This window comes from Delphinus delphis, chromosome 16, assembly GCF_949987515.2.
Source record: "Delphinus delphis chromosome 16, mDelDel1.2, whole genome shotgun sequence".
Classification (NCBI taxonomy): Eukaryota; Metazoa; Chordata; class Mammalia; order Artiodactyla; family Delphinidae; genus Delphinus; species Delphinus delphis.
The window spans coordinates 83300843-83314875 of NC_082698.1; positions in this window are offsets into that span (position 1 = coordinate 83300843).

Sequence of the window (14033 nt, forward strand, 5' to 3'; positions counted from 1 at the left end):
ACCTGAGGTCTCTAGTAACAGTGTTCCTGGCAGTAGTTACAAGACTCATGCTTCCCTTTGCCAGATAAATCAGTAGAAACAGCAGGATCAGGAACTGCTAGTAAGAAAAAACTTAATATATAGCTAAAAGAAACCGCAGAATATTCACTTATTTTGAAGCACAATGGTAAATCTCTGCAATGTGTTTAAGGTGGGGGACGGGGGAACAGCTGAAATTTCTTAGACTGACAGGCTCAGAAAATCTGACTGTAATTTAGCAATATAGACTAGCCAAAAGAGAGAAAATTAGGATAAAGGAAAGTAATGTAAGACATAAAACAGGAACCAATTTAAAGCTTTTATGTTCAAGATCCAGCTTCTAAGGGTATCCATGATTCCTAGTTTTTCATTTTATTCCCGTATTTAAAATGTCTTGGTTGTATTAAAAAAAAAAAAAAAAAAAAACCTGTTGCATATGTAGGCTTCTGATTCTGCTGTCGCCCAGATGGGTATTAAGTACATGGATTAAAAGATTAGTCTGTACTTCAACTTGTCTTTCAGTTGCATGTTTTAGAGAAGTGTCCATTATGTCTATGCCCGGCCCACACCAAAACTTCATATTATTGTCACCTGCATAGTAGCCAAGTGACTCAAACTGCTTTGTGGGGAGCAGAAAATCTTCACTGAGGAGCTTAAGGAATGCAAATGTTCCCTGTCAATTTCACGCGTTGAAGGACACTTAAATACTCTCCTATGATTGACTGAAATTCAAAAACAATTTTTCTATGTTAATATGTGAGTGTCTGTTACAATCAGATATCATGTTAGTGGGTGGAAATACAGTGGTAAGCAAAACTGACACAGTCCCTGGCTTGACTTTAGAGAGGGAGGCAGATATTGATCAAATGATGCCATAAATATAGACATATATGTTTTCAGTCTGTAGCGCGTGCTGTACTGGCTGCGGTGGAAGAAGAAACCCAGGGATCCGGAGAAGTAGTAATTAAGCCGAGGCCTGTAGGATAGGTGAGAGTTATCCAGGCAGAGTCAGGAGAGAACTGGGCACACTCAGGGAAGTCCAGTGGGGCAGGTAAGGAATGCCACAGCGTGACATGAGCTTGGGTAACTGGCATGGCGTCAGGCACCAACAGGAGTTTGGAATGGAAGCCACTGAAGGGTGTAGAACAGGGAAAGGATGCAGCCCGGTTTCCACCTTAATATTGCTGGCAACAGGAAGGCATACAGACACGTTTACAACTGCAACTCACTTCAACATCAGGATAACTAGGCATCGATTACTGAACCCAGGCTGTCAGGCACTGCGGGGCACAGCTGAGTGGTGGAAGCCAGCTGCCCTGCCGAGTGGCCCCCCGGGCAGTGAACTGAGAGCAGCCTCCAACCCAGAGCCAGTGAGGACCTAATTCTGCCAAAGGCCACGCGGCTGAGCTTGGGTGCAGATCCTGCCTGGCTGAGCCTCAGATAAGACCGCTCCTGACCAACCTGGAAGCAGAGGCATTCAGTAAGTGCCCAGATCCCCAGCTCACATTGGGGTGAAAGAACTACTGATTTAAAAAGAAATCACTGGCAGCTGGAAGGAACACAGAGTGGGGGCAGGGTGGTGGGCAGTTAGGGTCATTGCAGTCGTGCAGGGGAGAGAGGCAGGCGGCGTGGGCCAGAGTGGCTACAGTGGGCAAGGAGAGAAGGGGACAAGTCCAGTGAGTATTTCAGAGCTGGATTTGGCTGGACTTTGTCCTGGGTTGGATGGGAGAAAAGAAGAAAGGAATAATGGATGACCCCAATGTTTCTGGCAAGAGCGATTTCATAGCTGGTATTGCCACTTACTGTGATGAAAATACTAGAGGAAGAGGAGGTTGGGGAAGGGATAACGAGTTCACTTTTGGGCCTCTTAAGTTTGAGGTGATTATGAGAGAACCAAGTGAAGACGTCAGACGCCTTTAGAGAGGGACAGACGCCTGGCGCTCAGGAGACATCGGGCCTCGACCTGCTAATTCGGGAGTTGTCTTCATTACAGTGCTTTCTGCCACGTGGGACAGAAATAGGACTCCAAGTGGCTTTAAAAATAACGAATCTTATTGGTTCACATAACAAAGTCTAAAGGTCAGGTGTGTCTCCTGTGCAGAGCGCTACCAACAGCAACGAGGGCCAGATATTCATGTCCAGTGGGAATGTGACCTTACTTTCCATTCCATGCTCTTAAGAACAAGGAAAAAAATTTCTGGAAGCACCAACAAACCTCTCCGATTTGGATTAGGCCTGCTAATCACTGAATCAGTCCCTGACAGGGCAAGAATCCTTGGCATATAGTTGGAATTGGAAACCTTGCAAATAGATGAGATGACCAAGGATAACCAGGAGATCAGGGGTTAGGACTACGTCTTGATGTTCCCTGACATTTAAAGGTCAGGAAGGAGTTACAGCCAACAAAGGAAGAAAAACAGGAGAGGGTACCGTTCCAGAAGCCTAGGGGAGAAAATACTTCAAAATCGGTAATGGTCAGCTGTGCTACTGAGAATTCACAAAAGATAAGGATTCAAAATTATCCATTAGATATGGTGGGGAGGGGTGGTGGGGACTCACAATCTGAGCACTAGAAGTTATGGCTGAGTAATGAGCATTGAAAGACCGTTGAAACTGATTGAAAAGAGGAAAGGTAATAGGAAATAAATATGAAACTGTGAAGGTGACACACACAGCAAGGGAGGAAGGAGAGATTTTGTACAACCCTGCTAAGACAACTGGCAATCGACAGGGAAAAAAAAAAAATTAGACCCATAACTCACTATGCATGAAAATCAACTCCAAGTAAAATAAAGCCTAAATGTGAAAGGCAGAAATCTAAAGCATTTAAAAGAATATCCTCATGACCTAGAAATAGGAAGAAATTTCTAAAGACACAAAAGGCCCTCAATAAAAAAAAGAGAAGATTGATTAAATTCAAAAACATCCATTCATCAAAAGAACCAAAAAAGAAAAAGTGAACGGGCTATAAATAGAAGGACGAACTAGTAACATGTGATGGACATAGACAAACATCTGGAACCACACTGGACAGTAGAATCAGCTGTGAGGAGGGGAATGTTCTCTAGTTGAGTCCTGTAGAACGTTCTGAGATGAGGGGAATGTTCTCAGGTTCTCTCCTGTGGAACGTTCCTTGAGGAGGGGAATGTTCTCAGGTTCTGTCCTGTGAACGTTCTGTGAGTAGGAGAATATTCTCTGGTTCTGTCCTGTGTAATGTTCTGTGAGGAGGGGAATTTTCTCAGGTTCTATCCTGTGGAACATTCTGTGAGGAGGGGAATGTTCTCTAGTCCTGTCCCATCCTGTGGAATGTTCTCTGAGGAGGCGAATGTTCTCTGGTTCTGTCTTGTGGAACATTCCTTGAGGAGGGGAATATTATCTAGTCCTGTCCTGTGAACGTTCTGAGACGAGGGGAATGTTCTCAGGTTCTGTCCTGTGGAACATTCTGTGAGGAGGGGAAGGTACTTGGGTTCTGCCCTGTGGAAAGTTCTGTGAGGAGGCGAACATTCTCTGGTTCTGTCTTGTGGAACGTTCCTTGAGGAGGGGAATATTATCTAGTCCTGTCCTGTGAACGTTCTGAGACGAGGGGAATGTTCTCAGGTTCTGTCCTGTGGAACGTTCTGCGAGGAGGGAAATGTTCTCTAGTCCTGTCCTGTGGAATGTTCTGTGAAGAGGGAAAGTCTCTAGTCCTGTCCTGTCTTGTAGAACGTTCTGAGAGAAGGGGAATGTTCTCAGGTTCTTTCCTATGGAACATTCTGTGAGGAGGAGAATGTTCTCTGGACCTGTACTGTAGAACGTTCTGAGAGGATGGGAATGTTCTCATATTCCGTCCTGTGGAACATTCTCTGAGAAGGGGAATGTTCTCTAGTCCTCTCCTGTCCTGTAGAACATTCGGTGAGGAGGGGAATGTTCTCTAGTCCTGCCCAGTCCTGTAGAATGTTCTAAGAAGAGTGGAATGTTCTGTGGTTCTGTCCTGTGTAACATTCTATGAAGAGGGGAATGTTCTCTAGTCCTGTCCTGTCCTGTAGAAAGTTCAGAGAGGAGGGGAATGTTCTCAGTTTCTATCCTGTGGAACGTTCTGTGAGGAGGAGATTGTTCTCCAGTTCTGTCCTGTAAACGGTCTGTGAGGAGGGGAATATTCTCAGGTTCCATCCTGTGGAACGTTCTGTGAGGAAGGGAATGTTCTCTACTCCTGTCCTGTCCTGTAGAAAGTTCTTAGAGTAGGAGAATGTTCTCTGGTTCTCTCCTGTGGAACGTTCTGTGAGGAGGGGAATGTTCTCTAGTCATCTCCTGTCCTGTAGAACGTTTTGAGAAAAAGGGAGTGTTCTAAGAGTCTGTCCTGTGGAACGTTCTGTGAGGAGGGGAATGTTCTCTAGTCCTGTCCTCTGGAATGTTCTGTGAGGAGGGGAATGTTCTCTCATTCTGTCCTGTGGAACATTCTATGAGGAGGGGAATGTTCTCTACTGTCCTGTCCTCTCCTGTAGAACGTTCTGAGAGGAGGGGACTGTTCTAAGGTTCTGTCCTGTGGAACGTTCTGTGAGGAGGGAATGTTTTCTATTCCTGTCCTGTGAATGTTTTGTGAGGAGGGGAACGTTCTCTAGTCTTGTCCTGTCCTTCAGAACGTTCTGTGAGAGACAAATGTTCTCTAGTCCTGTCCTGTCCTGTGGAACGTTCGGTGAGGACGGAAATGTCTCTAGTTCTGTCCTGTCCTGTAGAACGTTCTCAGAAGAGGGGAATGTTCTCACGTTCTTTCTTGTGGAACATGCTGTGAGGAGGGGAATGTTCTCTAGTCCAGTCCTGTGGAATGTTCTCTGAGGAGGGGAATGTCCTCTAGACCTGTGTGTGGAACATTCTATTTGGAGGGGAATGTTCTCTACTCTGTCCTGTGGAACTTTCTGTGAGGAGGGGAATGTTCTCTAGTTCTGTCCTGTGTAACATTCTGTGAGGAGGGGAATGTCCTTTAGTCTTGTGTGTGGAACATTCTGTGAGGAAGGGAATGTTCCCTATTCCTGTCCTGTCCTGTGGAATGTTCTGTGAGGAGGGGAAAGTTCTCTGGTTCTTTCCTGTGGGACGTTCTGTGAGGAGGGGAATATTCTTTAGTCCTGTCTTGTCCTGTCCTGTCCTGTCCTGTGGAACGTTTTGAGAGCAGGGGAATGTTTTCAATTTCAGTCGTGTGGAACATTCTATGAGGAGGGAAATGTTTTCTAGTCCTGTCCTGTGAACGTCTGTGAGAAGGGAATGTTCTTTGGTTCTGTCCCATAGAATGTTCTGTGAGGAGGGTAATGTTCTCCGTCCTGTCCTGCCCTGTCGTACGTTTTGAGGAGAGGGGAATGTTCTCAGGTTGTGTCTTGTGGAACATTCTGAGAGGAAGGGTATGTTCTCAGGTTCTCTCCAGTGGAAGTTCTGTGAGGAGGGGTATATCCTCTGGTCCTGTCGTGTCCTATCCTATAGAACTTTCTGAGAGGAGGGGAATGTTCTCAGCTTCTGTCCTGTGGAACACTCTGTGTGGAGGGGAATGCCCTCCATACCTGTGTGTGGAAGATTCCATGAAAAGGGGAATGTTTTCTATTGCTGTCCTGTCCTGTGGAATGCCTGTGAGGGGGGGAATATCCTCTCGTGCTGTGTGTGGAACATTGTATGATTAGAGGAATGTTCTCTAGTCCTGTCCTGTCCTATAGAACGTTCTGTGATAGACGAATGTTCTCTAGTCCTGTCCTGTGGAACAACTGTGAGTGGTGAATGTACTCTACTTCTGTCCTGTAGAATGGACTGCAAGGAGGGGAAATTCCTCTAGTCCTGGCCTGTGGAACGTCATGTGAGGATGGGAATGTTCTCTGGTTCTGTCCTGTGGAATTTTTTGTGAGGAGGGGAAAATTCTCTGGTTTTGTCCTGTGATAAATTCTCTGAGGAGGAGAATGTTCTCTAGTCCTGTCCTGTCCTGTAGAACGTTCTGAGAGCAGGGGAATAACCTCAGGTTTTGTCGTGTGGAACATTCTGTTAGGAGTGGAATGTTCTGTAGTCCTGTCCTGTAGAACGTTCTGAGAGGAGGGGAATGTTCTCTGGTTCTGTCCTTTGGAACGTTCTGTGAGGAGGGGAATGTTCTCAAGTTCTGTCCTGTGGAATGTTCTCTGAGGAAGGGAATGTCTAGTCCTGTCCTGTCCCATAGAACGTTCTGTGAGGAGGGGAATATTCTCTAACCCTGTCATGTGGAATGTACTGTGACGAGGGGAATAATCTCTGGGTCTGCACTCTGTAACATTCTGTGAGGAGGGGAATGTCCCTTAATCCTGTGGGTGGAATATTCTATCAGGATGGGAATGTCCTCTATACCTGTCCTGCCCTGTGGAATGTTATGTGAGGAGGGGAATGTTCTCTAGTCCTGTCCTGTCCTTCCTGTAGAACGTTCTGTGAGGAGGGGGATGTTCTCTACTCCTGTCCTGTGGAATGTTCTGTGAGGAGGGGAAGGATCTCTAGTTCTGTCCTGTCCTGTAGAACGTTCCGTGAGGAGGAGAATGTTCTCGGGTTTTGTCGTCTGGAACGTTGTATAAGGAGTAGAATGTTCTCTACTCCTGTGTGTGGAGCATTCTATGAGGAAGGGAATGTTCTCTATTCCTATCCTGTCCTGTGGAATGTTCTGTGAAGAAGGGAATGTTCTCTTCTTCTGTCCCGGGAAACGTTCTGTGAGGAGGGGAATATTCTGTAGTCCTGTCCTGTCCTGTAGAACGTTTTGAGAGCTGGGGAATGTTGTCAAGTTCTGTCCTGTGAATGCCCTGTGAGGCAGGGAAAGTACTCAGGTACTGACCGGTGGAACATTCTGTGAGGAGGGGATTGATCTCTACTTCTCTCCTGTGGAACGGTCTGTGAGGAGGGGAATTTTCTCTACTCCTGTCCTGTCCTGTAGAACGTGCTGACAAGAGGGTATGCTCTCAGGTTCTGTACTGTGGAATGATATGTGAGGAGCGGAATGTTCTCTAGTTCTGTCCTGTGGAATGTTCTGTGAGGAGGGAAATGTTCTCTGGTTATGTCCTGTGGAACGTTCTGTGAGGAGGGGAATGTCTCTAGCCCTGTCCTGTCTTGTAGAACGTTCTCAGAGAAGGGCAAGGTACTCAGGTTCTTTCCTATGGAAAGTTCTGTGAGGAAGGGAATATTCTCTAGTCCTGTCCTGTCCTGTCATGTAGAACGTTCTCTGAGGTGAGGAAGGTTCTCAGTTTCTCTCCTGTGGAACCTTCTGTGAGGAGGGGAATATTCTCTGTTTCTGTCCTGTGTAACATTCTGTGAGGAGGGGAATGTCCTCTTGTCCTTTGTCTGGAACATTCTGTGAGGAGGGGAATGTTTTCTAGTCCTTTTGTGTCCGGTAGATCGTTCTTAGATGAGGGGAATGTCCTCTAGTGCTGTGTGTGGAACATTGTATGAGGAGGGGAATGTTCTCTAGTCCTGTCTTTCCTATGGAAAGTTCTGGGGGAGATGAATGTTCTCTAGTCCTGTCCTGTCCTGTGGAACATCTGTGCGTACGGGAATGTACTCCTGTCCTGGGGAATGGACTGTAAGGAGTTGAATGTCTTCTAGTCCTCTCCTGTGGAACGTTCTTTGAGGAGGGGAATGTTCTCTCGTTCTATCCTGGAATAAGTTTTCTGAGGAGGGGAATGTTCTATAGTCCTGTCCTGTCCTGTAGAACGTTCTCAGAGCAGGGGAATGTTCTCAGGTTCTGTTGTGTGGAAAGTTCTGTGAGGAGGGGAATGTTCGCTAGTCCTGTCCTGTCCTGTAGAACAATCTGAGAGGAGGGGAATGTTCTCATGTTCTGATCTGTGGAATGTTCTCTGAGGAAAGGAATGTACTCTAGTCCTGTCCTGTCCTGTAGAACACTCTGTGAGGAGAGAAATGTTCTCTGGTTCTTTCCTGTGGAACGTTCTGTGAGGAGGGGAATATTCTCTAGTCCTGTCCTGTCCTGTGGAATGTTTTGAGAGCATGGGAATGTTCTCAATTTCTGTCGTGTGGAACGTTCTATGAGGAGGGGAATGTTTTCTAGTACTATCCCGTGAATGTTCTGTGAGGAGGGGAATGTTCTCAGGTTCTGTCCTATGGAACGTTCTGTGAGGAGGGCACATTCTTTGGTTCTGTCCCATGGAATGTTCTGTGAGGAGGTTAATGTTCTCTGTCCTGTCCTGTCCTGTAGAACTTTCTGAGAGGAAAGGAGTATTCTCAGGTTGTGTCTTTAGGAACGTTCTGAGTGGAGGGGTATATTCTCAAGTTCTCACCAGTGGAACTTTCTGTGAGGAGGGGAATATCCTCTAGTCCTGTCCTGTCCTGTCTTATAGAACATTCTGAGAAGAGGGGAGTGTTCTCAGGTTCTGTCCTGTGGAACACTCTGTGTGGAGGGGAATGTCCTCTAGGCCTGTGTGTGGAAGATTCCATGAGGAAGTAAATGTTCTCTATTGCTCGCATGTCCTGTGGATTGTTCCATGAGGAGGCGAATGTCCTCTCGTGCTGTGAGAGGAACATTGTATGATTATTGGAATGTTCTCTAGTCCTGTCCTGTCCTGTGGAACATCTGTCAGTCGTGGAATGTACTCTACACCTGTCCTGTAGAATGGAGTGTAAGGAGGGGAATGTCCTCTAGGTCTGGCCTCGGGAATGTTTTGTGAGGATGGGAGTGTTCTCTGGTTCTGTCCTGTGGAACGTTCTGTTAGGAGGGGAATATTCTCGTGTCCTGTCCTGTCCTGTAAAACGTTCTGTTAGGAGGGGAATATTTTCAGGTTCTGTTCTGTGGAACGTTCTGTGAGGAGGCAAATGTTCTCTTATCCTGTCATGTGGAATGTTCTGTGAGGAGGGTAATGTTCTCTAGTCCTTTCGTTTCCTGTAGAACGTTCTGAGAGGAGGGGAATGTACTCTCGTACTGTGTGTGGAACATTGTATGAGGAGAGGAATGGTCCCTAGTCCTGTCCTGTCCTGTAGAACGTTCTGAGAGCAGAGGAATATTCTCAGGTTCTGTCCTGTGGAACGTTCTGTGAGGAGGGATATGTTCTCGAATCCTTTCATGTGGAATGTTCCATGAGGAGGGGCATAATCTTTGGGTCTCTATGCTGTAACATCCTGTGAGGAGGGGAATGTTCTCTAGTCCTTTGTGTGGAACATTCTATGAGGATTGTAATGTTCTCTATACCTGTCCTCCCCTGTGTAATGTTCTGTGGGGGGGGGGGGAATGTTCTCTAGTCCTTTCCTGTCCTGTAGAACATTCTGAGAGGAGGGGAATGTCCTCTCATGCTGTGTGTGGACCATTATATGAGGAGGTGAATGGTCTCTAGTCCTGTCCTGTCCTGTAGAACGTTCTGAGAGTGGGGAATGTTCTCAGGTTCTGTCGTGTGGAATGTTCTTTGAGGACGGGAATGTTGTCTGGTTCTCTCCTGTAGAATGTTCTATGAGGAGGTGACTGTTCACTAGTCCTGTCCTGTCGTGTGGAACGTTCTGAGAGGAGGAGAATGTTCTCATGTTCTGTCCAGTGTAACGTTCTGTCAGGAGGGCTATGTTCTCTAGTCCTGTCCTGTGAAAGTTCTGTGAGGAGGGGAAAGTACTCAGGTTCTGTCAGGTGGAACGTTCTGTGAGGAGGGGAATGTTCTCTGATTCTGTCGTGTCTTGGAGAGTGTCGTGAGAGCAGGGGAATATTCTCAGGTTCTGTCGTATAGAACTTTCTGTGAGTAAGGGAATGTCCTCTAGTCTTGTCCTGTCCTGTAGAACGTTTTGAGAGCAGGGTAACATTCTCAATTCCTGTCCTGTGAACGTTCTGTGAGGAGGGGAATGTTCTCAGTTTCTCTCCTGCGGAACGTTCTGTGAGGAGGAGAATGTTCTTTGGTTCTGTCCCATGGAATGTTCTGTGAGGAGGATAATGTTTTCTGTCCTGTCCTGTCCTGTAGAACGTTCTGAGAGGAAAGGAGTATTCTCAGGTTGTCTCTTTTGGAATGTTCTGAGCGGAGGGGTATATTCTCAAGTTCTCTCCAGTGGAACTTTCTGTGAGGAGGGCAGTATCCTCTATTCCTGTCCTGTCCTTTCCTATAGAACATTCTGAGAGGAGGGGAATGTTCTCAGATTCTGTCCTGTTGAACACTCTGTGTGGAGGGGAATGTCCTCTAGACCTGGGTGTGGAAGATTCCATAAGGAGGTGAATGTTCTCCATTGCTGTCCTGTCCTGTGGAATATTCCGTGAGGAGGGGAATAGCCTCTCGTGCTGTGGGTGGAACGTTGTATGATTATTGGAATGTTCTCTAGTCCTGTCCTGTCCTGTGGAACATCTGTGAGTCATGGAATGTACTCTATACCTGTCCTGTAGAATGGACTCTAAGGAGGGGAACATCCTCTAGTCCTGGCCTGGGGAACGTTCTGTGAGGATGGGAATGTTCTCTGGTTCTGTCCTGTGGAACGTTCTGTTAGGAAGGCAATATTCTCAGGTTCTGTCCTGTGGAAAGTTCTGTGAGGAGGGAAATGTTCTCTTATCCTGCCATGTGGAATGTTCTGTGAGGAGGGGAATGTTCTTTAGTCCTTTCCTTTCCTGTAGAACGTTCTGAGAGGAGGGGAATGTCCTCTCGTGCTGTGTGTGGAACATTGTATGAGGAGGGGAATGGTCTCTAGTCCTGTCCTGTCCTGTAGAACGTTCTGAGAGCAAGGGAGTGTTCTCAGGTTCCTGTCGTGTGGAACGTTCTGTGAGGAGGGGGATGTTCTCTGGTTCTCTCCTGTAGAATGTTCTGTGAGGGGGTGAATACGCTAGTCCTGTCCCGTCCTGTAGATTGTTCTGAGGAGGGGAATGTTCTCTAGTCCTGTCCTGTGAACGTTCTGTGGGGAGGGGAAGTACTCAGGTTCTATCACGTGGAACGTTCTGTGAGGAGGGGAATTATCTCTGCTTCTGTCCTGTGAAAAGTTGTGAGGAGCGGAAAGTTCTCTGCTCGTGTCCTGTCCTGGAGAACGTTGTGAGAGCAGGGGAATATTCTCAGGTTCTGTCGTATGGAACCTTTGTGAGGAGGGGAATGTTCTCTAGCTCGGTCCTGTAGAACATTCTGAGAGGAGGGGATTCTCCTCTACTTCTCTCCTGTGGAACGTTGTGTGAAGGGGAATGATCTCTACTCTGGTCCTGTCCTGTCCTGTCCTGTGGAATGTTCTGAGAAAAGGGGAATGTTCTCAGGTTCTATCCTGTGGAACGTTGTGTGACGAGGGGAATGTTCCCATGTTCTGTCCTGCAAAACGTTATGTGAGAAGGGGAATATTTTCTAGTGCTCTCCTATGGAATGTTGTGTGAGGAGGAGAATATTCTCTGGTTATGTCCTGTGGAACATTCTGTGAGGAGGGGAATGTCTCTAGTCCTCTTGTGGCTTGTAGAACGTTCTGAGAGAAGGGCAAAGTACTCAGGTTCTTTCCTATGGAACGTTTTGGGAGGAGGGACATGCTCTCTAGTCCTGTCCTGTAGAATGTTCTGACAGGAGGGGAGTGTTCTCAGGTTCTGTCTGATGGAACGTTTCGTGAGGAGGGGAATGTCCTCTGGTCCTCTCCAGTGAAAGTTCTGTGAGGAGCGGAATGTTCTCAGGTTCCCTCCTGTGGAACATTGTGTGAGGAGTTGAATGTTCTATATTTCTGTCCTGTCCTCTCTTGTAGAATTTTCAGTGAGGAGGAGAATGTTCTCAGTTTCTATCCTGTGGAACATTCTCTGAAGAGGGGAATGTTCTCAGGTTCTGTCCTATGGAACGTTCTGTGAGGAGGGGAATGTTCTCTAGTGCTGTCCTGTCCTGTAGAACGTTCTCAGACAAGTGGAATGTTCTCACATTCTTTCCTGTGGAACGTGGTTTGCAGAGGGGAATATTCTCTAGTTCTGTCCTGTCCTGTCCTGTAGAACGTTCTGTGAGGAGGGGAATGTTCTCGGGTTTTGTCCTGTGGAATGTTCTATGAGGAGGGGAATGTTCTCTACTCCTATCCTGTCCTGTAGAACGTTCTGAGAGCATGGGAATGTTCTCAGGTTCTGTCGTGTGGAACGTTCTTTGAGAAGGGGAATGTTGTCTAGTTCTCTCCTGTAGAATGTTCTGTGAGGAGGTGAATGTTCACTAGTCCTTTCCTGTCCTGTAAAACGTTCTGAGAAGAGGGGAATGTCCTCTACTCCAGTCCTGTCCTGCCCTATAGAACTTTCTGAGAGGAGGGGAATGTTCTCTAGATCTGTATGTGGAAGATTCCATGAAAAGGGGAATGTTCCCTATTGCTGACCTGTCCTGTGGAATGTTCTGTGAGGAGGGGAATGTCCTCTAGTCCTCTGTGTGGAACATTCTATGAGGAAGGGAATTTCTCTATTCCTGTCCTGGCCTGTGGAAAGTTCTGGGAGGAGGGGAATGTTCTCCGGTTCTGTCCTGTGGAAGGTTCTGTGAGGACGGCAGTGTTCTCTAGTCCTGTCCTGGCCTGTAGAACGTTTCGAGAGCAGAGGTGTGTTCTCAAGTTCTGTCCTGTGAATGTTCTGTGAGGAAGGGAATGTTCTCAGGTTCTCTCCTGTGGAAAGTTCTGTGAGGAGGGGAATTTTCTTTAGCTCTGTCCCATGGAATGTTCTTTGAGGAGGGAAATGTTCTCTGACCTTTCCTGTCCTGGAGAACGTTATGAGAAGAGGGGAATCTTCTCAGATTGTGTTTTGTGGAACCTTCTGAGAGGAGGGGTATGTTCTCAGGTTCTCTAAAGTGGAACGTTCTGTGAGGAGGGGAATGTCCTCTCATCCTGTCCTGTCCTGTCCTATAGAATGTTCTGAGAGGAGGGGAATGTTCTCAGCTTCTGTCCTCTGGAACATTCTGTGAGGAGGGGAATGTTTTCTAGTCCTTTCCTGTCCTGTAGAATGTTGTGAGAGGAGGCGAATGTCCTCTCGTGCTGTGTGTGGAACATTGTATGAGGAGGGGAATGTCCTCCAGTCCTGTCCTATGAAACGTTCTGTGAGAGACGAATATTCTCTAGTCCTGTCGTGTTTGTAGAACATCTGTGAGTAGTGGAATGTACTCTACTCCTGTCTGTAGAATGGACTGTAAGGAGGGGAATGTCCTCTAGTCCTGGCCTGTGGAACGTCCGGTGAGGAGTAGAATGTTCTCTGGTTCTGTCCTCTGGAATGTTCCATAAGGAGGGGAATATTCTCTGGTTTTGTCCTGTGATAAGTTCTCTGAGGAAGGGAATGCTCTATTCCTGCTCTGTCCTGTAGAATGTTCTGAGAACAGGGGAATGTTCTCAGGTTCTGTCTTGTGGAACATTCTGTTAGGAGGGGAATGTTCTCCAGTCCTCTCCTCTAGCACATTCTGAGAGGAGGGGAATGTTCTCTGGTTCTGTCCTGTGGAATGTTCTGTGAGGAGGTGCATGTTCTTGGTTCTCCCTTGTGGAACATTCTCTCAGGAGGGGAATGGCCTCTAGTCCTGTATGTGGAACATTCTATGAGTAGGAGAATGTTCACTATTCCTGCCCTGTGGAATGGACTGTAAGGCGAGGAATGTCCGCTGGTCCTGTCCTGTGGAACGTTCTGTGACGAGGGGAATGTTCTCTGGTTTTGTACTGTGGAACATTCTGTGAGCAGTGGAATGTTTTCTACTCCTCTCCTATACAACATTCTGAGAGGAGGGGAATATTCTCTACTACTGTCCTCTGGAACGTTCTTTGAAGAGAGGAATGTTCTCTAGTCTTGTCCTGTCCTGTAGAACATAATGAGAGGAGGGGAATGTTTTCAGGTTCTGTCCTGTGGAACACTCTGTGTGGAGGTGAATGTCCTCTAGACTTTTGTGTGGAAGATTCCATGAGGAGGGGAATGTTCTCTATTGCTGTCCTGTTCCGTGGAATGTTCCGTGAGGAGTGGAATGTTCTCTTGTTCTGTGGGTGGAGCATTGTATGATTACTGGAACATTCTCTAGTCCTGTCCTGTCCTGTGGAACATCTGTGAATAGAGGAATGTACTCTACTCCTGTCCTGTAGAATGGAGTGTAAGGAGGGGAATGTCCTCCAGTCCTGTCGTGTCCTATAGAACTTTCTGTGAG